The following is a 27,995-nucleotide window of genomic DNA, read 5'->3' as shown; positions in this document are numbered from 1 at the left end:
GATACCAGGCCATACTTGGTAGAAAATCAGTCCCTTTGTCAAAGGTGACCTCATGTTTAGACAAAATGCCGAGTTGCTGCATCAAAGTGATATTAATCTGTCACATCATGTGCTTTGAAAACTTAATCAATGGCAGAAAAGGAGGAAGTTGGCTAAACAACATCAGCTGAAAGCTAATTAGGTGGCAAAAAACATTCATCTTAGACCTGCTGAACAGTATTGGCATTCCAAGCTTAAACTGCTCATTAGTCATGGGATTTCTGAATTCCTATTTAGCAAATCAGGTGGTGCATAGTGCTAAAGGTTTACTTTAGAAAAATACGAACCTGCAGAGTTGATAGGGGATAGCATTTGGTATGAATGCAAATAGAAAATCTATTAAAGTTTATTAACCCTAGCTTTCTTGCAGTGGGTTTGCCACCAGAACACAGGTGTCATGAAAGCCACCGCTAAACCTAAACCAAAATGGGAAAGGAAAAGACTCATTTCAACATCATCGCCCTTGGACGTGTAGTTTTGAGAAGTCTACCACTACTGGTCATCTGATCTACAAATGTGGTGGGATCCACAAAAGAACTTCAAAAAATTTGAGGAGGCTGCTGAGATGGGCAAGGTCTCCTTCAAGTATGCCTGGGTCTTGGATAGACTGAAAGCTGAATCTGATCATGGTAACACCATTGATATCTCCCTGTAGAAATTCAAGACCAGCAAGTATTATGTGGCCATCATAGGTGTGCGGGGACACAGAGACTATCAAAAACATGATTACAGGCACATCTCAGGCTGACTGTGCTGTCTTGATTGTCACTGCTGGTGTTGGTGAATTTGAAGCAGGTCTCTCTAAGAATGGGCAGACCTGTGAGCATGCCCTTCTGGCTTACACACTGGGTGTGAAACAACATATTGTTGGTGTTAATAAAAGGATTCCACTGAGCCCCTGGAAGTCAGCACCTACGTTAAGAAAATTGGCTACAACCTTGACACAGTAGCGTTTGTGCCAATTTCTGGTTGGAAAGGTGACCACGTGCTGGAGCGAGTGCTAACATGCCTTGGTTCAAGGGATGGAAAGTCACCGTACAAAGGGCAATGCCAGTGGAACCACTCTGCTTGAAGCTCTGGACCAACTCGTCCAGCTGACGAGCCCTTGCATCTGCCCCTCCAGGACATCTGCAAAATTGGTGGTGTTGGTACTGTCCCTGTGGGCCGAGTGGAGACTGGTGTTCTTAAACCAGGCATGGTGGTCACCTTTGCTCCAGTCAATGTTACAACTGAAGTAAAGTCTGTTGAAATGCACCATGAAGCTTTGAGTGAGGCTCTTCCTCGGGACAGCGTGGGCTTCAATGTCAAGAATATATCTGTCAAAGATGTTCGTTGTGGCAATGTGACTGGTGACAGCAAAAATGACCCACCAATGGAAGCAGCTGGCTTCGTGGCACAGGTGATTATCTGGAATCGTCCAGGCCAAGTCAGTGCTGGATATGTACCTCTGCTGGATGGTCACAAAGCTCACATTACCTGCAAGTTTGCTGAACTGAAGGAAAAGATTCATCGTTGTTCTGGAAAAAAGCTAGAAGATGGTCCCAAGTTCTTGAAATCTGGTGATGTTGCCATCATTGATATGGTTCTTGGCAAGCCTAGGTGTGTTGAGAGCTTCTCTGACTGTCCTCCTGCGGGCTGTTTTGCTGTTTGTGAAGTGAGACAGGTGGTTGCTGTGGGTGTCATCAAAACGGTGGAAAAGAAAGCACCTGGGGCTGGCAAGGTCACCAAGTCTGCCCAGAAAGCTCAGAAGGCTAAACTAATATTATCCCGCATACCTGACACCCTAGTCTTAATCAGTGGTGGAAGAATGGTCTCAGAAACGTTTGTGTCAGTTGGCCATTTAAGTTTGATAGTAAGAGACTGGTTACTGATGACAATGTATTGTAAAACCTTCAAAAGGAAAAGAGAATGTTTTGTGGACCATTTGTGAGCGTGTGTGGGTGGCAGATTTAAATTATTAGTTTTTAGTCAGTACTTTTTAATGGAAATGACCAAAATCCTGTCACAGAATTTTGAGACCCATGTGCAATACTTGGTTCTTTTTCTGAATCCATCTAAAAAGTAACTCATGGTTTTGTATTAAATTAAGCCAAAAGAAATGGCTGTTCGTGGTAGGTAAAATTGGCAGAGGAACAGCAATTTTTAATAGACCTAATAATAATAGTTAAGGGCTTTTACCTTAAGTAATAGAGCTGTTTCAATGTTTTATATGTTCCTTAAAATTTTTTTTAGTGTCTTATAACAAATTTTCCATAGAAGGCAAGTTCATTGATCATTTTTGTGTTCTTCATACCTTTAAAAAAAACAGAATACAACTCTAAAACATCGCAAACATCTTTTAAAAAAGTCTGATCCTTTTGGATAAAATTGCCAAAGTACACAGATGGCTGTGCACCTATGAAACATGCACATACATGCACACACACCTATATCACATGTGGGTATACACATGTATACACACCTGCCACCTCAGTATCTCGGGGCAGAAAATTCTCCCTTTTAAATTTCCATTCTCTAACTGATGTTTGTTACAAAGCGTGCCAGTTGCCACGCTGGAAAGCTGGCAAAGGGAGAAGACAAGCTTCCCTTTTTCTGTGTTACTGCTGTGAGTCACCATGAACTTGGGCAAAGGAATTGCTGCTTCTGTCACATGAAGAGGTGAAGATATTTAGATGAAAGTAATCGGAAAACAGCTCTGAAAAGGACTTTAAGGCACCTGGGGCCAATGGCACCCATGCCCAGAGAACCAAACACTCTCACATGCTGACATTGGTTGGCTCTAGGAAGTACAGGACTGACCTCTAACCGAACATCATTCATTCTGCTATGCAATCATTCATTCATTCTGTCATTCCTTCATTCTTCTATTCACACAAAGAGCACTCACGAAGCGTCTAAGGTGTCAGGCTCTCTCTGTCATTGGCTGGAATGCAGTTCAGAGTGACATGTCTTTTTCATTAAAATGATGGCAGACAATGGGGGGAAGACAAGGATATCAATCATGACAATATAGGAGTAATTGCTATATTGGAGGGAAAGCTGGGGTGATCTGGGTGAGGACATCTAACCTAGCCAGAGGCAGAGAGAATTTCTTAAGAGCCCGAAACTGGCTAAGAGACACTCAAGAGCTGGAGGAAAAAGAACAGTATTTATTCAATCATTACTCAGTAACCACCCTATGCAAAATGCAATATTAGTCATGGTGGGGAATGCAAGATGAGTGTGATTTGTCTCCTACTCTTGAGACTGCCAGCTTAGTCGCTGGCTCACTATCTGATGATTGCTATGGTGGTGACATAGTGTCACTTCCTAGCCTCAAGCTTCTGATAGTTTTTTATCTGCTTATAGAATGGGGTCCAAATTTTTGAGTCTGATATATGTGGACTTTCCCTTCTCGATCCCAGTCAGCTTCAAGGTCAATACCCACTACACTATACACACATGTCCTTGGGCTTCAGCTGTATCTTACTGTCCACTCTTCTCCCCACATATCAGGCTGTTTCAGGACACATTACCTCTGCCCAACTGCTCTTTGCCTAAGATTCCATCCCACCCTTATCTACCTGGCAAATTCTCCCAGTACTTGACTCCCTGTGCCCTTGACAGATTTCAATATTCTTTCATCTGGGTTCTCTTAAAATTTTTCAGACTTCACCATTATTATAGTTGATTTGTCACCTTGTTGTGGTTCATTCATGTACGTGCCACCATCATCCTGGGAAGTGACATCTCTAGCCCAGAGCTCAAATATGAAGCTTAGAAAACATTTAGTACATACTTATTAGATCTAATTGAATTTTGCATTTATCATATTGTTCTGATTGTAATAATAGGAAGAAAACTGAAAAAAGCAGAATCAAAATTGGGAATTCATTAGAAGTTTCTTATAACTCATGGAGGGTAAGAGTTGTGTAGGACTACTGTCTCAAAATGTACCTTTGAGATTTTAATTTATGGGAGTGACTAAATGGCTGTAGGAGAGGCTAATGCAATTGAAAGAAAAAATTATAGCTTACATTTCCCAAGAGAAGGGGGCATGCCATGCCATGCAGGGCCACATAGGGAAGCATCTGGTTCGGTCAGGAAGTAGAATCAAGAGGGAGGGGGAAGCTGGAGCCAGAGCCCTTATTATGGTTTCCAGGGGAAAGGTCAGGCTGGGCAAAGTAAACAGTTTTGGATTGGCCAGTTTGAATAATTTCAGGGGGGCTTTGGGGCCTACAGGTGTTCCTAGCTGTCAGGTACTTGGCTTTGGGTGGATTTAGGGTGGGGTGAATATGAGCTTACTATGTGAGGGTCCATCTTGCTTGGGATAAAAGAAGTGCTTAACTTGCACATGAGAAGTATTCTCCCAGTTGCTGTCATCAGGAAATAACTAGCTCTGGGAGGGGCAGTCCATCCTCAAGTTTGTAATGCCCTCCAAGATATCAAAACGTCATAAAATACAGAATATTAAAGCATACTTAATTCAATCTATCATCTGATATTTTTTTTTTTTAATTTTTTTTTTCAATGTTTATTTATTTTTGGGACAGAGAGAGACAGAGCATGAACAGGGGAGGGTCAGAGAGAGAGGGAGACACAGAATCGGAAACAGGCTCCAGGCTCCGAGCCATCAGCCCAGAGCCCGACGCGGGGCTCGAACTCACGGACCGCGAGATCATGACCTGGCTGAAGTCAGACGCTTAACCGACTGCGCCACCCGGGCGCCCCTATCATCTGATATTTTGACATCATATTAAAGAAACCTTGGTGTGATGGTCATGGAAACTTTTAGGGAGTAGGGCATAAGTTGCCCCAAATAGCAAAGAAAATATTTTATTATGAAAGTAGTGTGGAGGAACACAAGTAGAGGTATATGGAGTCCTTGTAGGCCAGCCCATAAATATGCTTTTTATTATATGGCATAATCCAAGAAAATAGATCTAGAGTTTTGGGAGGTCTCTAACAACAATACCTTGGTGGAATTAGGAGCTGTTAAAAAGTGTAAGTTTGACAATAATATCTCGGTGCATTTTTTGGGTCAAGGTGGCAAGTCCAGCAGTTATGTTGTTGGAGGGTATGAACTGATAAGTTAGTAAAGTATATGTAAATATTAGTGGGATTGTGTGTAACTAAGGGGAAGGACTCGTATGGTGATCATGATTGGAGACCAAGGCAGCAGGCAGTGGTGCTAAGCTGGCGGGGATAGTAGGAGAAGGCACTGAAGAGTGGGTGGTCCTTTACCCGGTGGGTCATGGGATTGACTGACAAGAGGCAGATATCTCCGGGTGACAGCCATAATTTTCATTAATTTCTTGAATGGCACAGGCAGTAGTAACCTTTACCAGACTTCCCTTTAGATACTGGGGGGAGGGGTTTCATTTTGGCAAAGAGCAAGGAGTATAACAGGATCATGAGCTAAACACATGAGCTCAGAAACACAATAGATTCCTAATATCAAAGGAAGAAAAGCAAAAAATGTACCGTGTTCAATTTGTACCTTAAGATAGGCAGCCCATGGGCATAGATTTCAGATTAAAATGAAGTTGTCTGTGGCACAGGGGTTGGATTGGAGTCTAAGGTGAAGTCTTGGGTAGGGTGATGTCAACTGAGGCCGTGTCATTTCCAGGGATGAGCTGGGCCAGGTGATGTCGTCTGGGATGTGGGACAGGGATGTCTTTCTGAGTAGGAACCCACTTGAATTGATATGGGTCTAAGCATATTCCATGTTTGATTGAAAAATTGGCTTATTTGGGGTATTTGGACCTCTAGACTATACCCAGGAAAACCCCAAGACCAGGAGTAATAAAACCACCATCCATAGAAGGTATACAGCTGCACTAGACCAGTTTTGTGTTCAGTGCAAGTATAGGTTCAAATCAGTCCTATGTCACATGAGCAACCACTTGACTTTGGAACAACGTATGGCGTATGGGTTTCAGAAGAATATGCGTCCTGGATCTGACCTCCAAACCTTAGGGGCTGGGGGCAAGATAGAAAATCTGTTAAAATAGATTAAGGCCTGGCACAAAATAGAAGCTCTTTTAGAGGTTTATTTGCTAGTCTGGAATAGTAAAACCAGTTATTTGAGAAGTGTCTCTCAATTACATTGGTTATCTGGGAACTATCAGGGACATAGCAGATTTATTATTTATTTATTTATTTATTTATTTATTTATTTATTTCCAGGAGCCCGGCATTGTGTATTCCAAGAAATAAAATGTGTGTCTTAGTATTTGTAAAGCCTGTAACTCTGACAGGAATGTAGAATGCCCTGGCACGGCCTGGTGTTGTGGCCTTAGTATACACAGAGTCATGATTTTGATTGATGTTTTGGATATCCGTGAGAAAAGAGAATCCCGAGTTCTTGAACCTGAAGGGGACAATTTTTAGGCAATGGGCCAACGGTTTATAACAAATATGAAGATAGAGCCACTTATCCAATTAAAATTAAAATAAGTCTCTGGCCCTTGTTTTGTTTTGAGAGGCAGATTAACTTCCAGAGACTGGGATTGTCTTTGCCAATGATTTAACTCAAGTTTGGTGCAAGAATTTAAAAGGCAATAAGCATACAGGATAATGTCTTTTAATAGGCTGTAAAGAAATAACATACCCCAAGCCAATGACTGATTAATCATATTCTCATTTCAGGCAAGGAGCGATGAAAGGAATAAAGTCCAAATTTAGTTGGGGTGGACCTTTATACTAGTTGGTATTAGAGAGAGAAGTTCAACGGCCAGTACAAAGTAAAAGTCTCTCATTGCTAGACATGTTGCTAGGGAACAATGGTGCTGGTGTTGACAGGCAAAAGTGTCTTTTTAGAGCCAGGCTGCTGCAAGGCTTTTGCCACTGCAGGTAAATAGTGGCCTTTACTGTGGCAGGAACTCATTGCCCCATGTCTTTGGAAAGCTCTTTCAGATCAGCAAAGTGTAGCCTTGCCCAGACCAAACACTGTCAGATTGTCCTCACAAACTCTTGGTGTTGAGTTAAAAGGTCCCTTTGCCACAATTGTTTCTTCATATGTTTTTCTTGATAGAACCCCAGTGGGGCCCCTCACCACATGAGCTACTGACTTCTTATTAAGGGCAAAGGATAAGATGATGACAATCTCATACGGCTTACTTCGTTTTTGTATCAGAACAACTTTGCTTCTAAAAACAAGTTCATCTTTCTGTCTTTGTCATGAACAAGGGGGTTTGAAATCCCATTACACCAATACATAACAATACATATATATTTTTTACTTAATTACCCTTTTTTCTCTCTCTACTTATACTTAGGGATTTTTTTTGTTTGTTTGTTTAAACTTTTAGTTGCTTACAGCCACAGTTTTCAGTTTCTGTCTCTGGCTGACGGGAGAAAAAGGGGAAAGGAGAGGGGCCAGTGCCTTCAAGTAGCATCCTCCCCCTGTGGCAGCTCTGCCTGTAAATTAATCATCCCTTTCACTCTACTCCCTTTTTCTCTTAAACAAAATATTTTAGAATGACATATCTCCAGAAGACTAAAATTGTCTTGTTTTTTTTTTTTCCTCTCCTGTCTGGAGGACCATTTTCTCCCCTTCTCTGGGTATTTACCCAATAAGCTCCTGGTGGTCTTGAGTAGCTTCGGTTGGGACTGGCAGCCTCCCTTAATAGGGGGTCCCAGTCAACCTCAGAGGGTCTGGGGTCTACATAAAAGAAAGCAATGGTGGCAGAATCCTGAGTTTATTTTTTATTTTTTTAATATGAAATTTATTGTCAAATTGATTTCCATACAACACCCAGTGCTCCTCCAAACAGGTGCCCTCCTCAATGCCCATCACCCACCCTACCCTCCCTCCCACCCCCATCAACCCTCAGTTTATTCTCAGTTTTTAAGAGTCTCTTATGGTTTGGCTCCCTCCCTCTCTAACTTTTTTTTTTCCTTTCCCTCTGCCGTGGTCTTCTGTTAAGTTTCTCAGGATCCATATAAGAATGAAAACATATGGTATCTGTCTTTCTCTGTATGACTTATTTCACTTGGCATAACACCCTCCAGTTTCATTCATGTTACTACAAAGGGCCATATTTCATTCTTTCTCATTGCCACGTAGTATTCCATTGTGTGTATAAACCACAATTTCTTTATCCATTCATCAGTTGATGGACATTTAGGCTCTTTCCATAATTTGGCTACTGTTGAAAGTGCTGCTATAAACATTGGGGTGCAAGTGCCCCTGTGCATCAGCACTCCTGTATCCCTTGGGTAAATTCCTAGCAGTGCTATTGCTGGGTCATAGGGTAGATCTATTTTTAATTTTTTGAGGCACCTCCACACTGTTTTCCAAAGCGGCTGCACCAGTTTGCATTCCCACCAACAGTGCAAGAAGGTTCCCATTTCTCCACATCCCCGCCAGCATCTATAGTCTCCTGATTTGCTCATTTTAGCCACTCTGGCGTAAGGTGATATCTCAATGTGGTTTTGATTCGTATTTCCCTAATGAGGAGTGACGTTGAGCATCTTTTCATGTGCCTGTTGGCCATCTGGATGTCTTCTTTAGAGAAGTGTCTATTCATGTTTTCTGCCCATTTCTTCACTGGATCATTTGTTTTATGGGTATGGAATTTGGTGAGTTTTTTATAGATTTTGGATACTAGCCCTTTGTCTGATATGTCATTTGAAAATATCTTTTTTCATTCCGTTGGTTGGCTGTTTACTTTGCAGTGCAGAAGATTTTTATCTTCATGAGGTCCCAATAGTTCATTTTTGCTTTTAATTCCCTTGCCTTTGGAGATGTGTCAAGTAAGAAATTGCTATGGCTGAGATCAGAGGGTTTTTTTCCTGCTTTCTCCTCTAGAGTTTTGATGGTTTCCTGTCTCACATTCAGGTCCTTTATCCATTTTGAGTTTATTTTTGTGAATGGTGTAAGAAAGTGGTCTAGTTTCATCCTTCTGCATGTTGCTGTCCAGTTCTTCCAGCACCATTTGTTAAAGAGATTGTCTTTTTTCCATTGGATATTCTTTCCTGCTTTGTCAAAGATTAGTTGGCCATACTCTTGTGGGTCCAATCCTGGAATGTCTACTCTACTCCATTGGTCTATGTGTCTGTTTTTGTGCCAATACCATGCTGTCTTGATGATTACAGCTTTGTAGTAGAGGTTAACGTCTGGGATTGTGATGCTTCCTGCTTTGGTCTTCTTCTTCAAAATTACTTTGGCTATTTGGGGTCTTTTGTGGTTCCATACAAATTTTAGGATTGCTTGTTCTAGCTTTGAGAAAATGCTGGTGCAATTTTGATTGGGATTGCATTGAATGTGTAGATAGCTTTGGGTAGTATTGAAATTTTAACAATATTTATTCTTCCAATCCATGAGCACGGAATGTTTTTTCATTTCTTTATATCTTCTTCAATTTCCTTCATAAGCTTGCTATAGTTTTCAGAATACAGATCTTTTACATCTTTGGTTAGGTTTATTTTTAAACAATTTAGTTGTAAGAGAAGGCTCTTAGTGCGTTGATAAGCAGGAGAACTCAGGAGTACCCAAACACTTTGTCCAGGTGAGAAGCCTCTTCAGGTGTTTCAGGAAGAGCAGGAACCAAATGATCTTCCTCTTTTCCTTTTTCATTAAGCACTGGGCAATCAATATTCAAGGATGTGATCCCTTATATCACACACAGAAGACTACAAATTACAACAAACAAACAAATAAACAAAAATCACCCAAAACCTCAAAACCCACAAGCGCATGGATGCTAAATGACATATTACTAACCAACCAATGGGTCAATGAAGAAATAAGAGAGGAAATGAGAAAATACTTTGAGAAAACTAAAAATGGAAACACAATGGTTCAAAATCTTTGGAACACAGCAAAAGTACTTCTAAGAGGTATGTTTATAGCAAGCAGGCCTACCTCATGAAACAAAAAGTCTCAAATAAACAATCAAATTTTACATCTGAAAGAACCAGAAAAAGAACAAAGCCCAAATTTAATACAAGAATGAAAATAAAAATCAGAATGGAAATAAATGAATTAGAGACTAAAAAAAACCCCAAACCAACCAACCAAACAAACAAACAAAAAACCCACATAAAAAAGATCAGTGAAACTAAGAGCTGGTTCTTCAAAAAGAGAAACAAAATCGATAATCCTTTAGCCAGACTCATCAGGAAACAAAGAGAAGACTCAAGTAAATAAAATCAGAAATGAAGAGAAGTTACACCAGCACAACAAAAGATTATAAGAGACTACAAAAAATAAATGCCAAAAAATATAAAACTTAGAAGAAATGGATATTTCAATATTCCAATGTTGAAACAGGAAGAAAAATAAAAGCTGAAAAAATTAATTACTAGTAATGAAATTGAATCAGTAAGCAAAAAACTCCCAACAAACAAAAGCCCAGGACCAGATGACTTTGCAGGTGAATTTTACTAAACATTTAAAAAAGAGGAAACACCTATCCTACTCAGATTATTTCAAAAAATAGGAAAAGGAAGAATGCTTCCAGATTTATTCTACAAGGCCAGCATTTCCCTGATACCAAAACAAGACAAAAACATTACAGAAAAAGAAAAGTACAGACTAATATTCTTGGTGAGCATAGATGAAAAATCCTTAATAAATTATTAACTAAAATAATTCAAAAAATAGTAAAAGAAACAGCCATATGATCAAGTGGAATTTATTACAGGGATGTAAGAATGGTTCAATATTCACAAATCAATCATGATACAACACACTAGTAAAATGAAGGATAAAATTCATATGATCACCTTAAAATGTGCAGAAAAAGCATTTGACAAAATTCAACATCTGTTCATGATAAAAACTCTCAACAAATGGCTATGGGGGGCACATACTTAATATAATAAAGGCCATATATCACAAACACATAGCTAACATCCTAGTGGTGAACAGCTGAAATCTTTTCCTCTAAAATCAGGAACAAAATGATTGTTCACTCTCACCACTTTTATTTAATAGAGTGTTAAAAGTCCTAGCTGCACCAATCAGATAAGAAAAAGAAATAAAAGGCTTCCCAATTGGTAGGAAAAAGTAAAGCTATTTGCAGATGACATGATAGTATATATAGAAAACAGTATAGACTCACCAAAAACTATTACAACTGATAAATGCATTCAATAAAGTTGCAAGACATAAAATCAATATACAGAAATCTGCTGTATTTCTATCCACAAATAACAAACTAGCAAAAGGAGAAATTAAGAAAATTATTCCATTTACAATTGCATCAAAAATAATAAAATACTTGGAATAAATTTAACCAAGGAGGTGAAAGACCTGTACTCTGAAAACTGTAAGACATGAATGAAATTGAAATTGAAATTGAAAGTGATATGAATAAATGGAAAAATTGAGCATGCTCAACCCCTATCAAAATACCAATAGTATTTTTCACAGAACTAAAGTAAATAATCCTAAAATTTGTATGGAACCACAAAGATCCTGAATAGCCAAAGCAATCTTGAGAAAGAACAAAGCTGGAGGTATCACAATCTCAGATTTCAAACTATAGTAAAGCTGTAGTGATCAAAACAGTATGGTATTGGCACAAACATAGACACATAGATCAATGGAACAGAATGGAAAACTCATAAATAAATCATACATATATGGTCAATTAATGTATAAGAAGAGAGGGAAGAATATACAATGAGGAAAAGGCAGTTTTGTAAATAAATGGTGTTGGGAAAACTGGGCTTGCAAAAGAATAAAATGGATCACATTCTTATACCATATACAAAAATAAATTCAAAATAGATTAAAAACCTAAATTTAAGACATGCAACCAGAAAACTTCTAAAAGAAAACATAAGCAATAAACTCTTGGACATTGACCTTAGCAGTATTTTTCTAGATATGTCTCCCCAAGCAAGGAAAACAAAAGGAAAAATAAACAACTGCGACTCTCAAACTAAAAAGCTTTTGCACAGTGAAAGAAACTATCACAAAAAGAAAAGACAACCCACCGAATGGAAGAAGATATTTGCCAATGATATATCTGATAAGAGGTTAATATTCAAAATATATACATTCATACAATTCAATACCAAAAACCAAATAATTTGATTGAAAATGGGCAGAGAATAAAAATGTTTCCAAAGAAGACATACAGATGGCCAACAGACACATGAAAAGATGCTCAACATCACTCATAATCAGGGAAATATGCAAATCAAAACCACAATGAGATATCACGTCACAACCTGTGAGAATGGCTAGTATTAAAAAGACAAAAAAAAAAAATAACAAGTATTAGCAAGTATGTGGAGAAAAGAGAACCTTTGAAACACTGGTGGTGAAACTGGTACAACCATATGGAAAACAACATGGAGGTTCCTCAAAAAATTAAAATTAGAAACTCCATATGACCCAATAATACTACTACTAGATATTTACCCAAAGAAAATAAAAACACTAATTTGAAAACATATATGTATCCCTATGTTTATTGCAGCATTAATTATAATAACCATGGTATGGAAGCAACCTAAGTATTCACTGGTAGATGAATGGGTAAAGAAGGTATGGTATATAGATACACAATAAATTAGCAATTTATTTAAATTAGCAATTAAATTAGCAATTAAAAAGTAATAAATCTTGCCATTTATGACAACATGAATTGACCGAGGATATAATGCCAAGTAAAATAAGTCTGAGAAAGACAAAATGCCATATAATTTTATTTTTATGTGGAATCCAAAGAACAAAACAAATGAACAAATAAACAAAACAGACTCACAAACACAGAGTACAAACTGGTGGTTGCCAAAGGGAGGGGGCTTGGAGAAATAGGCAAAATAGGTGCAGGGGATTAAGGGGTTTGAACTTCAGGTATAAAATAAATAGATCACAAGAATGAACACCATAGCATAGGGAATGCAGACAATAAGATTGTAATAACTATGTATAGCTGCAGAATGGTAACTACATTTATTGTGTTGAGCATTTTGTAATGTACATAATTGTGGAATCACTATGTTGGACACTTAAAACTAATACTATATGTTAACAATACTTCAATAAAAATGAAAAAAAAACTATTAGGAAAAAAGAAATGGAAAGGAAAAAAAGACATGATCAGTGTCTTTAATAAATGTGAAGTCTTTTCCAACTCTATTTTCTAAAGTATTGATAGATATATGACTTCAGGGGAATGTAAAAAAAAATACTATTAAAGGACCAGTCAAAAGACCTCCCAGATGCCACCAGGATCAGACTTGAGCTCCACAGGCAGGAAAAAGTCCTTCATATATAGTATCATGTTATCTTTAAATAGTGGAAGTTTTACTTCTTCCTTACCAATTTGGATGCCTTTTATTTCTTTTTCATGTCTGATTGCTGTGGCTAAGACTCCCGATACTATGTTTAATAAGACTGGTGGGAGTGGACATCCCTGTCTTATTCCTGACCTTAGGGGAAATTTTTCAGTTTTTCACCATTGAGTATGACATTAGCTGTGGGGTTTTCATATATGGCCTTTATTATATTGAGGTATATTCCCTCTAAACCTACTTTGCTGAGGGTTTTTATGAATGGATATTGTACTTTGTCAAATACGTTTTTCTGCATCTATTGAAATGATCATATAATTTTTATCCTTTCTCTTGTTAATGAGGATGTATCATGTTGATTGATTTGCAAATACTGAACCACTTTTGCATCCTGGGAATAAATCCCACTTGATCATGATAAAAGAAATTGAAGATGACACAAAGAAATGGAAAGACATTCCATGCTCAAGAATTGGAAGAACAGATATTGTTAAAATATCTATAGTATCCCAAGCGATCTACAAATTTAATGCAATTCCTATCAAAATACCAACAGCAGTTTTCACAGAACTAGAAACTACAATTCTAAAATGTTTGTGGAACCACAATAGACCTCAAATAGCCAAAGCAATCTTGAAAAAGAAAAACAAAGCTGGAGGTATCATAATTCTGGACTTCAACTTACACTATAAACTATAATAATCAAAGCAGTGTGGTACTGGCACAAAAACAGACAAAATAGCTCAATGGAACAGAATAGAAAGCCCAGAAATAAACCCATGATTGTATGGTCAATTAATCTTTAACAAAGGAGGCAAGAATATGCAATGGAGAAAAAGACAGTCTCTTCAACAAATGGTGTTGGAGAAACTGGATGGTTATATGCAAAAGAATGAAACTAAATCATTTTCTTATACCATACACAAAAACAAACTCAAAATGGAATAATGGCTTCAAAATAAAAGGCTTCTGCACAGCAAAGGAAACAATCAAGAAAGCTAAAAGGAACCTACAGAATGGGAGAAGATATTTGCAAATGACATATCTAATAAATGTTAGTATCCCAAATAAGTAAAGAACTTATACAACTCGACACACAAAAAAGGAAAATCATCCAATCAAAAATGGGCAGAAGACATGAACAGACATTTCCTCCAGAGAAGACATACAGGTGACCGACAGACACATAAAAAGATGCTCAAAATCACTTGTTATCAGGGAAATACAAATCAAAACCACAATGAGATATCACCTCAGAATGGCTATAGTCAAAAGCACGAGAAACAAGTGTTGGTGAGGATGTGGAGGAAAAGAAACCCTCGTGCAATGTTGGTGAGAATACAAACTGGTGCAGCTACTGTGGAAAACAGTATGGAGTTTCCTCAAAAAAATTAAAAATAGAACTACTATATGATCCAGTAATTGCACTACTGAGTATTTACCCAATGAGTACAAAAACAGTAATTCAAAGGGATATATGCACTCCTATGGTTTATTGCTGCATTATACACAATAGCCAAATTATTGAAGCAGCCCAAGTGTCCATTAATAAGTTAATGGACAAAGAAGATGTGTTATGTATACACAATGGAATATTATTCAGCCATAAAAAGGATGATTTCTTGCCATTTGCAATGACCTGGATGGAGCTAGAGAGTATTATGCTAAATGAAATAAGTCAGTCAGAGAAAGACAAGTACCATAGGATTTCACTCACATGTGGAATTTAAGAAACAAAGCAAACAAAGGAAGTAAAAGAGACAAACCAAAAAACCAGGCTGTTTAACTATAGAGAATAAACAAATGGTTACCAGAGGGGAGATGGGTGGGAGATGGGTAAAATAGATGAAGAGCATTAAGAAATACACGTATCATGATGAACACTACTGGGTGATGTATAGAGTTGAATCACTACATTCTACACCTGAAACTAATATAACGCTGTATGTTAACTATACTGGAATTAAAATTATAAAAATCTTTCAAAGGGTTTCTTTAGCTGATTATAAACTGCAATCATTCTGGAACTCAGAGACCTGAATATATTTGCAAATAGACACATAGCAAGGGACTTCTCATGCTTATACTTTTCTTAGCCATTTTACTCAAAGCAGTAACATCCTATCCGTGATAAATACCTCTCTCAGGCATTTATTAAATCCTCCTCACATACTGGGATGGTGGTTCAAAAGGTCAGTAACTGTCCCAGTGCCCAATGTTCAAATACTCTTTGGATCATTGAATGTGAGAGGAGGAATATGTATCAGAGATAATGTAGTTAAATGTTATCAGTTTAAATTTATCAATTCAGTTAATTTGACAAATATTTACTGATATTCCTATATAAAGCCCAGACAGATTATGTGCCACTCAAGAGGTCCTAGAGTCTGTGAAGCAGCAGAGGGTAGTAGCTGAGTACTGCCCATTGCTATAACAGTAGCACCCTAACTGTGGAGGCTTCACACACGGAAACGTCCATTCTTCCTCACAAGAATCCAATATGGGGGTTTCCATGGTGGATTATCATGAGCTAAATTCAGTTGTTTCCTCTAGAACCATGGCCTTGTCAGACTTTGTGACTGCAGCTAAATTGATTATGCATTTTGGCAGATTCTGTCTCGAATATGGCTAATGCCTTTTGTTCGATCTTTTTTGGCACAAAGTGTCAAAGATCATTTGTGTGCAAGCTCATCTGGACCTGCAAACATGCTTCCTGTCCTGCCACAGGGACCCTGGATGCTCACACTCAGTGCCACCAAGGCAGGGCCAGTAATGGGACAGGTCTTCCTCCCTCAGGGGTGACTGCACTGATGACCTCAAGCTGATGGGCTCCCAGGAAGAGCAGGTGGAAACCACTTAGGAGAAGAGTCCTGAGGGACCAGCCTCTAATCAGTCTTAGGAGGACCTGTGGACTGAGGCTTGAAGATCTGGTCCTGATACAGGAAAGGAAAAGTTACTCCCCTACAGCCCCCACAAGCTAAGCAGGAAGCCTGGACTTAGTTCGACTGTCTAGGATAAGAGTGAATATGTGCTTCATCCTGGTATTTTGTTGAGGTTGAGTCCTGTGTACAAATGGACCAGAAAATCTGCCAAGTTTTCCTGGGACCTGAGTAGCAGGTGTGTTAAAGGCAGCACCACAGGTCACCTACCCCGGGGCCTGTAAACCCCAAGGACCATGCTGGAATCCAGGATTCTGACCCTGGGAAGTGTGTTGAGTGGCACCTCTGGCAGTGGAGGCACTTCTGCCCAGAGTCACTTCTCGGGCTCTGACTTCCTGCCCATATGGCTCCCTGCTGTGCTGTACCTGACACACTGCTGCTGGCCTACTATTGGGCACTTGTGGAGAGTGAGTGGCTTTAGGGAGGACTGCCAGTTATCATTGTGTCCAGGTGTCCCCATCCTGCATTGCCCCGTCCCCATTGCCTTCTGGGAAGGCAAATATTTCTCATAAAAAATGGAAATGGAACATTCCAGAACAGCAAGTCAGGTCCCACAGACAGGTGCTCTTCACACAAGGGGATAGTGCCTCATCTTTAGGGACCATTGTATCTCCCTTGATGACTCACAGGGGAACTTTTTGCTACCTGGAGATGGCTCCCAGGAAGGTCTCAGGATGCCTGGGCCTGGTTCACTGAAGGCTCATCCCAAGTATAAGATGATGTGTCCACGGTGTAGCAGCAGCCCTTTAAAACCAATGACAATTCTGTAAGACCTACTGTGGTAGAAGCCCATCAGCCAAGCAGCTAAATTCAAAGCCACAGCCTTTAGGCAACACTCAACTACCAGGAAAGCATTTTATCCCCTCTTCTTAGTCTCTGGTTGGCATGGCAATCTTGTCAGTAGGTGACAATAACAGTTTCAGTAGACACCCATCTGTGGAATTAAGTGCTCTGGAAAGCTGTTACTGCAAGCTTGGATGACATTTTCTGTCCCCCCAGGCGGATGCCCATGGGAAGGTGCAAGCTTGGAGCAGACTCCCTGGAGCAATGTGGCAGCATTAGTATCTCCACCCATTATTGGACTGGGCATACTAATCTGCCATAACCCAACAGGCTGTAAAGATGGGCCTCCCTATTCTTGCCAAGGAGACTGAAATGGCTTATCAGGACTGGCTCCTGTCAGCAGTTGATCTGTCTGCCTGAAGGTGAACCAGGACTCAGGTCTCTGCTTGGCCCCGCCCATGTCTAGCAAATTGAACACATTTGTCCTCTACTGCCATCATGTGGCTACTCTGGCATCTCTCGGCTTTTAACAACCCTATAAGGAGTTGCCATCCCAGTGCATGGGGTGGATTCTGGCCACACCAGAGTAGCACCGGCAATTAAACTGTGCCATATATTTTAGATATGGGAATCACTTCCGGTCACATGATGTCATTCCATTCATAGCAAAGAGGCTCTGACAGTGAGCTAATGACAGTGAGCTAATTCGATGGACATTTCATGTTCTTTTTCATTCTGAGGCTGGTGGCATCATCGAGAAGTAGAATAAACTTTAAAAGAAATGATTGGAGGAGATTTCTAGATAAACCATGTTATCAGTACTGCACACTACTCATATAGCCAGACAGTGTGAGCGTTAATTCAGGTGATGCTTATAAGGAAGATTCCCTTTGAAGCTATTGCTTGGAAAGGATTAAAGCAGAAGATACAGGGGTATGGGAAAATTGGCTCTTCATATCCATGAATCCACCCTAATAACCCAACCACTGCTCTTTTTTTTTTTTCCAACTAACCCGAAAGTGTGGGAAGCATGACTCTTTTCATCATCAGGTGCTATCATTGGTGAAAACATGGAGAGGATGTTGCTTCTACACTACCTGGTTTTGGTAACTGGATATAAAGCATCACACAGCATGAGAATTATAATCAGTAGACAGAATTTGTAAAGCCTGGAGTACTCTTACATTGGCTCAGTTGTGAAGCAATAGGTGATTCCATTGAACAATGGAAGTTCTGCTATGGTGCCCTAGCCCCTATGGTTCTGACCCATCTGGATGAAAAGTCTGAGGGTGAGTGAATCATGGGTTGGCAAAGGGAGATGTAGTAGTTGCTAGATTAGGACAAACAGATTATGTAATTATGAAGGGAAAGCACATACCTAACTCCTGAGGAAGGAACACCTTTTACATTTAGGCATATAATTCATTTTCAGTTAACGTTTATGTGTGGAGTGAGGTAAATTTTTATTTTTAAATTTTTAGTTTTTTTAAATAATGTTAAATTTTTATTTTTTTCCTCATATATATCTAGTTGTTCCAATGTAATTTCTTTTCCTTTACATTTACATAAAAACTAATTTTTAAAAAATTTTGGTAAAATACACATAACATAAAATTTACCATCTTAAACAATTTTAACAGCTCAGTAGTATTAAATACATTCATAGTGTTATATAACCATCACAACTTCTAGCTCTTGAACTCTTTTCTTGCAAAACTGAAAACCTATGACCATTAAACAATACCTTCCACCTCTCTGTAGACCCTGGAAACCACCATTCTCTTTCTGTCTCTATGATTTTGACCGCTCTAGGTACCTTATATAAGTGGAAACATACAATATTTGCCTTTTTGCCCCTGTCTTATTTTTCTTAGTAAATGTCTTCATGGTTTATTCATATTGTAGCATAGGTCAGAATTTCCTTTTTATGACTGAATAATATTCTGTTGCATGTATATACTACATTTTGCTTGTCCATTTATTTGTCGATGAACATTTGAGTTGGTCCCACATTTTAGCCATTATAAATAATGCTCAAAAATCCTGTTTTCAAGTATTTTGAACATATATCTAGAAGAGGAATTTCTGGATCATATGGTAATTCTAATTTTTAATTTCTTAGGAAATATCATACTGTATTTGACAGAGCTGTACTATTAACCTTTCTATGAGGAGTACACAGGGTTCTGATTTCTCCACAACCTTATGAACATTTGTCATTTTCTATCTTTTCTTGACATAGTAACCATCCTAATGGTTGTGAGGTTGTAAATCATTGTGGTTTTCATTAGTGATACTGGACATTTTTCATGTGCTTATGGGCCATTTGCGTATCTTCTTTGGGGAAATGTCTGTTCATGATCTTTGCCCATTTTTGTGTTGTACTGTTCTTTTGTTGTTGTGAGTTTTAGGAGTTCTCTGGCTCTGGCTCTGAATATTCATATATTCTAGATACTACTTCTTTATCACACATACTATTTGCAAATGTTTGTTTAGGTTTTAGACAAATAATTGCTTTTGTTTAAACTTACTAGTCTTTTAAATCATGTAGGAAAAACTGACCGTAGACTTACAATTTTCTTTCAATTATACTAGCTCCTATAATTGCTCGATTATTTACCTTGAGATCTTTATTTTTTCATATAGCTTGGAGTTACCGTCTAGTGTCCTTCATTTCTACTTGCAGGACTTCCATTTACATTTCTTGCAGAGCTGATCTAGTGGTAATGGACACCTTCAGCTTTTGTTTATTTGGGTAAGTCTTCATGTCTCTTTCACTTTTGAAGGATAGTTTTGCTGAATATAGGATTCTTGCTTGACAGGGTGTTTGTTTTCTTCTTTTTAGCACTTCAAAGATATCAACCTACTGCCTTTTGGCTGCCAAAGTTTCTGATAGGAAATTTGTAAATAATCTTTTTTGAGGATCCCTTGTAGGTGAAAAATTGCTTCTCTCTTGCTACTTTCAAGATTTGTCTTTGTCGTTTGACAATTTGATTATAATGTGTCTAAGTGTACGTCTCTTAATTCATCCTACTTGGAGTTTGTCGAGCTTATTGGATGTTTGTATGCATGTCATTCATCAAATGCATTTTGGCCATTTTTTCTTCAAATAATCTCTCTGCCTTTTTCTCTTTTCTTCCTTTTGTTTTTTCTTTTCTTCCTTTTCTTCTAGAACTCCCACAAGGTATGTTTGTCCACTTGTTGATCCCATAGGTCCTTTAGTCTCTGTTAACTTTTTAAAAATAGTTTTTATTCCTGTTTCTAATACTCAACAATTTCAATTGTTGAGTATTGTCCTATCTTGAAGTTTCAATTGTCCTATCTTGAAGTTTGCTGATTCTGTCTTCTACCTACTCAAATCTGCCTTGATTCTCTCCAGCAAAATTCCCACTTCAGTTATATTTAAGCTGTAGAATTCTTTGGGATTTTTTAAAGGTTTTCTATCACTTTTTTGGGTGTTTCCATTTTGTTCATATATTGTTTTGACTTTCTTTTTTTGGGGGGGGGTTTATTTATTTTATAATTTTATTTTATTTTATTTTATTTTATTTTATTTTATTTTATTTTATTTTATTTTCAATATATGAAATTTATTGGCAAATTGGTTTCCATACAACACCCAGTGCTCATCCCAAAAGGTGCCATCCTCAATACCCATCATGTACCCTCCCCTCCCTCCCAACCCCCATCAACTCTCAGTTTGTTCTCAGTTTTTAACAGTCTCTTATGCTTTGGCTCTCTCCCACTCTAACCTCTTTTTTTTTTTTACTTTCTCCATAACCTCCTTCAGCTCTCGGGCACCTTTAAGACAACTGTTTTAAGTCTTTGTCTAGGATATCTGTCCTCTCCTCTTTCTAAGGCACAGTTTTGGTTGCCTAATCCCCCCCACTTTGAATGGGACATAATTTCTGTTTCTTTATATGCCTTTTTGTTGTTGTTATGTTGAAAATTGGACATTTCAATCTAATAATGTAGTAACTGTGGAATCTAGATTATTCTCATTTCTCAGGGCTTACTGTTTTTATTGTTGTTCTTTTTGAATGTTGTGGCCTGTCTTCATGCCATGTATCAGCCTGGGGTGTAAATCTAAGATCTTCTCAGTTCTTTTCTGAATCTGCATCTTTAACTGGGTGTGCCAATGACTTTGTAATTTGCTCTTATATGTGCAGTTCCTTTGGAATGTCCTGGTTTTTAATATCTGGCTTTGAAAAGGAGAAAAAGGGAAAAATGAAAAAATACAAAAAAGGCACTGGTTCTCTAAGCACCCTGGAAATTTCTCAAGCCAGAGATGCAGTGAATTGCAACCATGGGGAAGAAGTGAAATAATGGCTGGTGTCTCTATGTTTGTATCTCTGTAATTAGAAGAAGCAATTTGTGATCAAAACATAAACCCATATATTTGGAAGATAGAATCCTTATTTCCCAACTGATAGTCACAGGCTGCATGCAAACTGGCTCATGAACATGTTTAGAGCTGCCTGCCACAAGACTGAGGTAGAAGATGCATAGCCTCTGCCCAGCTAAGAGAGGAAATTGATTTCAATCAATCACAACTGACTGTCCAAGCCATCCCCTAGAATTTGCAAGTTCTCAATAGACTGAAGAGTGCCAAAATAGTACATTGGACAGATTCTGCTAATATAATTGTTGACTGGGTGAGAGACAGATAGATACCTGGTGCTTCCCACTCTGGCATCTTCCCTTCCCTTTCCTTTCTGAATTGAATGAGAACACTTCTTCATTATATGTCATGATAGGTTAGCCAACCTATGAATCTTCCAGTAATTCCAGTAATAAGGATTTCACTGCATCACAGAGAACCTTGATCTGTTATTTATTGAAAGCCTACTATAGGCAAGTGGTATTGGCCCATATTTATTAAGCCTTATTCTGTGCCCAACATCACGTAGGCCATCACATCTACCCAATGAAGTGGGTGCAATCATCTCTCTATTTTTCAGAAGAGGAAACAAGACAGGATTTTGTGTAATTTCTCATGGGAGACTCATATTTAAAATGTGGTTCTGAAAGCATCTGTTCATACTGCCTCTAATGGTAAAGCATCAAAGAAATTTAAGATATAAGCCTTGTGTACAAGCGTTTGAGATCCTGTTGGGGGAGAAGATTATGAAATAGGTGCTTCTTTAGGGAAGCGAGAGAAGTGATAGAACAACTGCTTTGGCCTGGGGAAGCATAGCAGTAGTTCAGGAAAGGTACAAGATGGAGCAGAAGCACTTGTATACAGGAAGATGGGAATGGAGACAGACATTTCCAACTGAGAGTGGGCTTTGACCATGGTGGTTAGTCCTGTAAAGCTCTCCCATGGAAACACTCTTAGGATTTCCTCCCCCTTCTCCCTTTCCTTGTGCAAAAGTTATATATGCATAGATTGCTCTGTCAGCAATCTGTCGTTTTTGATTGGGCTGAGCCACAGCTTTGGGACAAATACTAATTTTTAAAAGGATCAGGACCTTTCTCTTTAGGGTGATTTAAAATATTGCTTGGCCAACTTCATTGTACTTAAGACTCACCTGTAAAGCTGTTAAAATACACATTTATGTGTCTCACCTTCAAAGACTTTAGGTCAGTATGTCTGGGTTGGGACCAGAGAAGCAGCATTTCAAGCTGCCCAAGTGATGCAGATGTGTCTGCTCCTCAGGCCACACTTTGAGTAGCACTGATTCAAAGTGCATTTCATCTTTTAAAAAATACCAGGCAGCTATATAGTGGTTTTTCTTTGTACTTTTTTTCCTTGAGAGTTGTTCTAGTGAGTTTGAAGTTGGGCATAAAGCAGTTGGTGCCCAAACTCATGCTAGACTGTGATGTTTATGTATTAAAAGCTACAAGCTATAGAATTGGGCAGACCTAATTCCCCTTTTTAGTGTAAAACCTCACGATCTGTTGGATTTTACACGACTCACACCTCCCTAAATTGCTAGAGTGTAGTTTATAATTAGGAATAAAACTGCTAACCTCATAAGGATGTGATGAGGATTATATTAGGGACAAGTGAAAGTTACAAAGCCTTTTTACTAAACAGAATTGATAAGTGTGTCATAATAGATGGTTGTATATTTTTGTTAGACACTCAATGGCAGTAAACCTCCTCTGTCCTCTATCCCTCACCCATCATACTTCTGTATCTCTACACACTCATCAAATGTGTTGTCTTGGTCCCACCACTGACTCTGAGTTCCTAGGATGTTAGACGTAGTCTGATACATCATAGCAGATCATAAATAACATAAAAGGACAAAATACATGTACAGGTTGAATTAGTATTTCTTAACAGATTTCATGTGGAAATCACCTATAAATTAAAAGAAAATACCACTGCCTGGGGTATTTTGATTTAATTAATCTAGGGCAGTGTTTCTCAACCTTGGATGTGCTTTAGAATCACCTGGAGAAATTTAAGAATCCACGTGTCTACCAATTACTTCAGAATCTCTGGTGAGGGGACCCAACCATCAGTAGTTCTTAAAAGTTCTCATACGTAAGTTCATTGTGTAATATGGGCATCACTTGACTAAATGGAGAGGCAACTAAAGTACATAAGCAGTGGATTCCTAATGTGTTCTTAAAGATAAATATAAAATTAAGGGGAAGTGAGTCACATTTTGCATGTGCCTGATAAAATCTTATTGTCTGCCCTTTCCAGCTTTGTTCACTTAATTTACTTTCTGAGTGTTTAGAGCTGCTCTCTTTCATGCTCACTTCTGTCTCTTTTTGGCTATTTGCTATTGCTCTTGGGTGACTGTGCTGGGTTGAATACTTTCTCCCAAAACTTCACGTCTATGTGGAACCTGTGAATGTGACCTTATTTGGAAATAGAAACTTTATGGATGTAATCAAATTAAGATGAGGTTGTAGTAGATGAGGATGGACTCCAGTCCAATGATTGTTGTCCCTCTAAGAAGAGGGAAATCTGGATACAAGACACACAGGACATGACTCCATGTGGTGACAGAGGCCAGGATTGGAGACATACGCTCCAAGCCAAGGTGTGCCAAGGTTTGTCCACAGCCACCAAGAGCTAGATGACAGGCCTCTATTGCTTGCGCAGCCCAAAACAATTGTATAGGGAGGCTGGGGAAGAAGGTGGGTTGATGGATGGCCAGTGAGATGTGTTGGCACTGCCGTGGTTGTGGGTTTCTGTGCAAAGCCAGTGCTGAAATGTGGTTTTCAGAGGGAGGAGAAACCTTTCCAACACTGAGCAGTGTTGAGAGATGCAGACATGCCATCCTTCAGTACCTCTTACCTACCTGAAAACCTCCAATCGTTTGGTATCCAGGGGAATTATTCTTTAAGGGACACACACACACACACACACACTGTCTTTTTCACTTCATATTCAGAAAGTCTTCAGAGAAAAAATATGGAGTGCCAAGTTGTACAAGCTAATGCAAAGTTTGTGTTGTAGCTTTCTTTTTATTTATTTTTTGTACTGTGTTTTTAGAGGAAACTTTCAAGATGGGACATGATGAGAAGGTTGAGCAGGAAGGGAAACTTAAGTTTATGGAACCTTCTCTTTGTACGAAAATGGAAAGGGATATACTCATGGAAGAGATTGAGGCATACTGTTCACTTCACAGCTTGGTCCACATCTAAAACCACAAATTTCATTTTTCTCTTACCAAGTGGAGAAAATCGTGAGCTTCAGACACAGAAAGGCCTGGAGGACCTCTAGCCTTGGTTTCTCACTTACAGGCTCTGCCACTTCAGGCTTTGTAACCCTGGTAAGTTGTTCAGGTTTTCTGAGCCTCAGTTTCCTCATCTAGTAAACAAGGATGATAACACCTACCAGGCAGAGTTGTTGGGGGTATTATATAAGAGAAGAGGCAAAGCCACTGTGGCATGTAGTAGGTTATCAATATAGTGGTTTCCATTCCCTTTTGTACTAAGAAAAGATCCCCATTAACTTAAAGAGTTTACATCAGGAAATGTTGATCTCCCTCCACAACTGGTTCTGTGCTGTGAACTTTAGACAGTCACTTGTGTTGAACATCTCCTGAGCAAGCAGTGGGGTACTAGGTGCTTGAGATTTATTGACCAATGTGAGTCTTAAAACAGCCCTTAAAGGTGGGTTTCATTGTCCCCATTGTTGAGATGAGTTCATTGGAGTTCAGAAGAGTTAAGTACTTGGCACAGTGATGCTGTGCAGGAAGTATTAGAGACAAAACTCCAGCCCAAGTCTAGATGACTCCACCATATTGGGAACAAATCTCCTCCCAGTTCTGCCAGTGGCCACACACCATGAGTGAACTAGAAGAATCATTACCTTTATGGACTGGAAGAATCTTAAGAAATCCTTGGATCTGGTCTGGTTGGTTCTCCAATGTTTCCATCACCCAGACCAGACCAGGGTTATTATTTAATGACCCCTGGAAGCATTAAACCATCTTTTATTATCTCGAAACTATATGGGACAGAGATGTATGAGTGTAAGAGGGGAACCACAGGGATGACAGTCTGTGTAGAGTTTAAGGAATATGTCTTTCCTATGGTGTGCCTAGGAGAAGCTTGGGGGAGGATCAGGGATGTTGGTTCAGTTCTCTGTGGTATGGAGAGGTCCTGGACCCTCTCCTACAATGGTTCTGTGGCCTTTCATGTTTCTGAACATGCAGAACATGAGCATGCTTATATTCATGGAGCATGCTTATATTCATTGGAATATAAGCACCATGAAAAGAAGGATTTTTGTTTGTTTGCTTGCTGCTATTTCCTCTTCTTAGAACAGTGATTGGCACATAGTAGGAGCTCAGACTAAATAATAAGTAAACTAATTAATTAATTTCAGGGCATTTGCACTGATCGTTCCCTCTGTTTGGAACATCTTTACCTTAGAGAGACACCTGGGTTGATTCCTCACTTCACTCATGGTAGGCTCAAAAGTCACCTCTAGGGAGAGGTCTTTTCTGCCATTGCATCTAATACTGGCTACCCTCCATTGCTTTTACTGCTTTCTCCTTTACTTTTTTCTCTCTATTACTTGTATATATCTGAGTTTATTGTCACTTTCCCCACTGGTAGTTTTGTGGGTACAAAACATCCATCTCCTGTTCACTATTGTACTTCTAGCACCTAGAACAGAGTCTGGCACAGTCAGTGCTCAATAAATTATGTGTCGAATGAATGAGTGTATGTAGACTCCATGGAAAAAGCTTAGCACAATGCCTGGCAAATAGCAAGTGAGAAGTAAACGGTAGTTTTGATGATGCTGCTGATGACATCCAAATGTCACTGTGAGGCTGTCACACTCTGGATTGGCCACTGATGGCCCTCAGCATTAGTTCTGGTAGGCTGGTGGGTGTAAAAGGCCAGCCTTCCACCTCACCTACCATCTTCCCTGCCACCACAGGGACTCTACAGAACAGTGCTTTCACCATTTCCTGCTCCTCACCTTTTGTTCTTTGTGGAATTGTGATGAAGCATTTGGGGGGGCACATCATCCTCTCTCCCCAACTCTTGAATTAAAACACTTTGAGATACTTTATAGTGAGATGTAAATTACTAACAGCAATGTTATCCCTGCATCCCACCATATTCTAGTGATGGCCTCTCCCATGTTCTAGGGTTTTCTCATCTCTGTTTTCACACATCTGCCTAAAGTGTCTCCATTCTTCCTCATTTTTTACCTAAAGGTACTCTTTCCAAATTCTAGCTCTAATATCACCTCTTCTGTGAGGTTCAACCTGAGGCCTTCCAGCAGTTTCTACCTCCTCTCTCCAGTTTCCCATGCTGCCTTTCCACCCTGCCTCAGGAACCTTAAACTCAGGACACTGTACTCACCCAGGATCCTACCGCCTAGATCAGAAAAAAGCTTCCTAGGGTCAGGGGTTCCACAAATTGAAGGTGGCAATGGACCTTGACTTGAGTCAATGGCAGGCATTCCTCCAACTTGTTGACTTGGCTTACAGACCTCTTGGGCTCAAATTCTGACTCCCCTCTTATCATCTGTGAGACCCTGAGAAGTGTCTTAATCACTCCATACCACAGGTGTCCCACTTGAAATCAAGGATCCTAATTATTACAGCTCAGTAAGCTTCAAACATCTCAGTGTTTCAACAGTGCTTTGAAGTATAAAAATAGGGATTCTGTAATGTGTCACTTTTGGGGTGACTTAGAGAAATAGGAAGTCACTCCTGAGAAATTTTTTTCACTTGAAATATGGTACCTGTCTATTAATTCATTTGGAACCATATGCAGAGCAACCAAATAAAACCATAATTATGTATTTAAAAATTTTTTAATGTTTATTTATTTTTGAGAGGGAGAGAGAGAGCAAGCAGGGGAGGGGAAGAGAGAGAGGGAGACACAGAATCCAAAGCAGTCTCCAGGCTCCCAGCTGTCAGCACAGAGCCTGACATGGGGCTCAAACTCACGAACTGTTAGATCATGATCTGAGCTGAATTCAGACGCAAAACCGACTGAGCCACCCAGGTGCACCAGCCATAATTATATTTTTTTTTTGAAAAATGCTGTATTTTCTTTACTAATTCGGCAGAAATTGTATCACACTGAAATTATCACTATGATGATTGAGCACAAAGACTCATCCTCAGTGCCTTTATATGCACAACTTTGTGGGTTAGGAAAACATGTACTGAAGTAAACAGCCTCTGAAAATCACACACAAGGAGGTGTGACAGCAATTTTCAAACACAAAAAATTACAAATCCTGTTTAAAAATCTGCTATATTCCCATAGCATAAAAGTTCCTATCTCATGGGGAACTTGGAGAGCTTTACAGCCTATAAAGGAATAATAACATGACAACTCCTAATAGTCTCCGTTTACTTTGACCTCATTACAATTATTTGTTCTTTTAATAAAGGGCCGAAGATCTTGCAGAAGGAGCTCTCCGATTCATGGTAGTAATTCAGGCGTCTCTAGTGGACTGTCTTCTCATTAAATTCTGGTATGTCTGGCAGATTATCTACAGAAAATCTGCTTGATCTTGATATTTGAATTATCCCTACAATTGGATTTGGT

General features: G+C 39.1%; 1 long non-coding RNA gene and 1 pseudogene across 1 annotated transcript; both read left to right on the top strand.

Moving 5' to 3' along the window:
• Positions 1–420: 420 nt before the first annotated feature.
• Positions 421–27,284, top strand: LOC123596149. The gene is made up of 4 exons (XR_006711559.1): positions 421–508; positions 8,970–8,974; positions 25,463–25,476; positions 27,272–27,284. It is a non-coding gene; the product is annotated as an uncharacterized LOC123596149 (long non-coding RNA).
• LOC123596145 lies at positions 568–2,001 on the top strand (annotated as a pseudogene).
• Positions 27,285–27,995: the final 711 nt, after the last annotated feature.

Source organism: Leopardus geoffroyi, chromosome B1, assembly GCF_018350155.1.
Source record: "Leopardus geoffroyi isolate Oge1 chromosome B1, O.geoffroyi_Oge1_pat1.0, whole genome shotgun sequence".
NCBI lineage: Eukaryota > Metazoa > Chordata > Mammalia > Carnivora > Felidae > Leopardus > Leopardus geoffroyi.
This window is presented reverse-complemented; position numbering and strand designations above follow the sequence as displayed.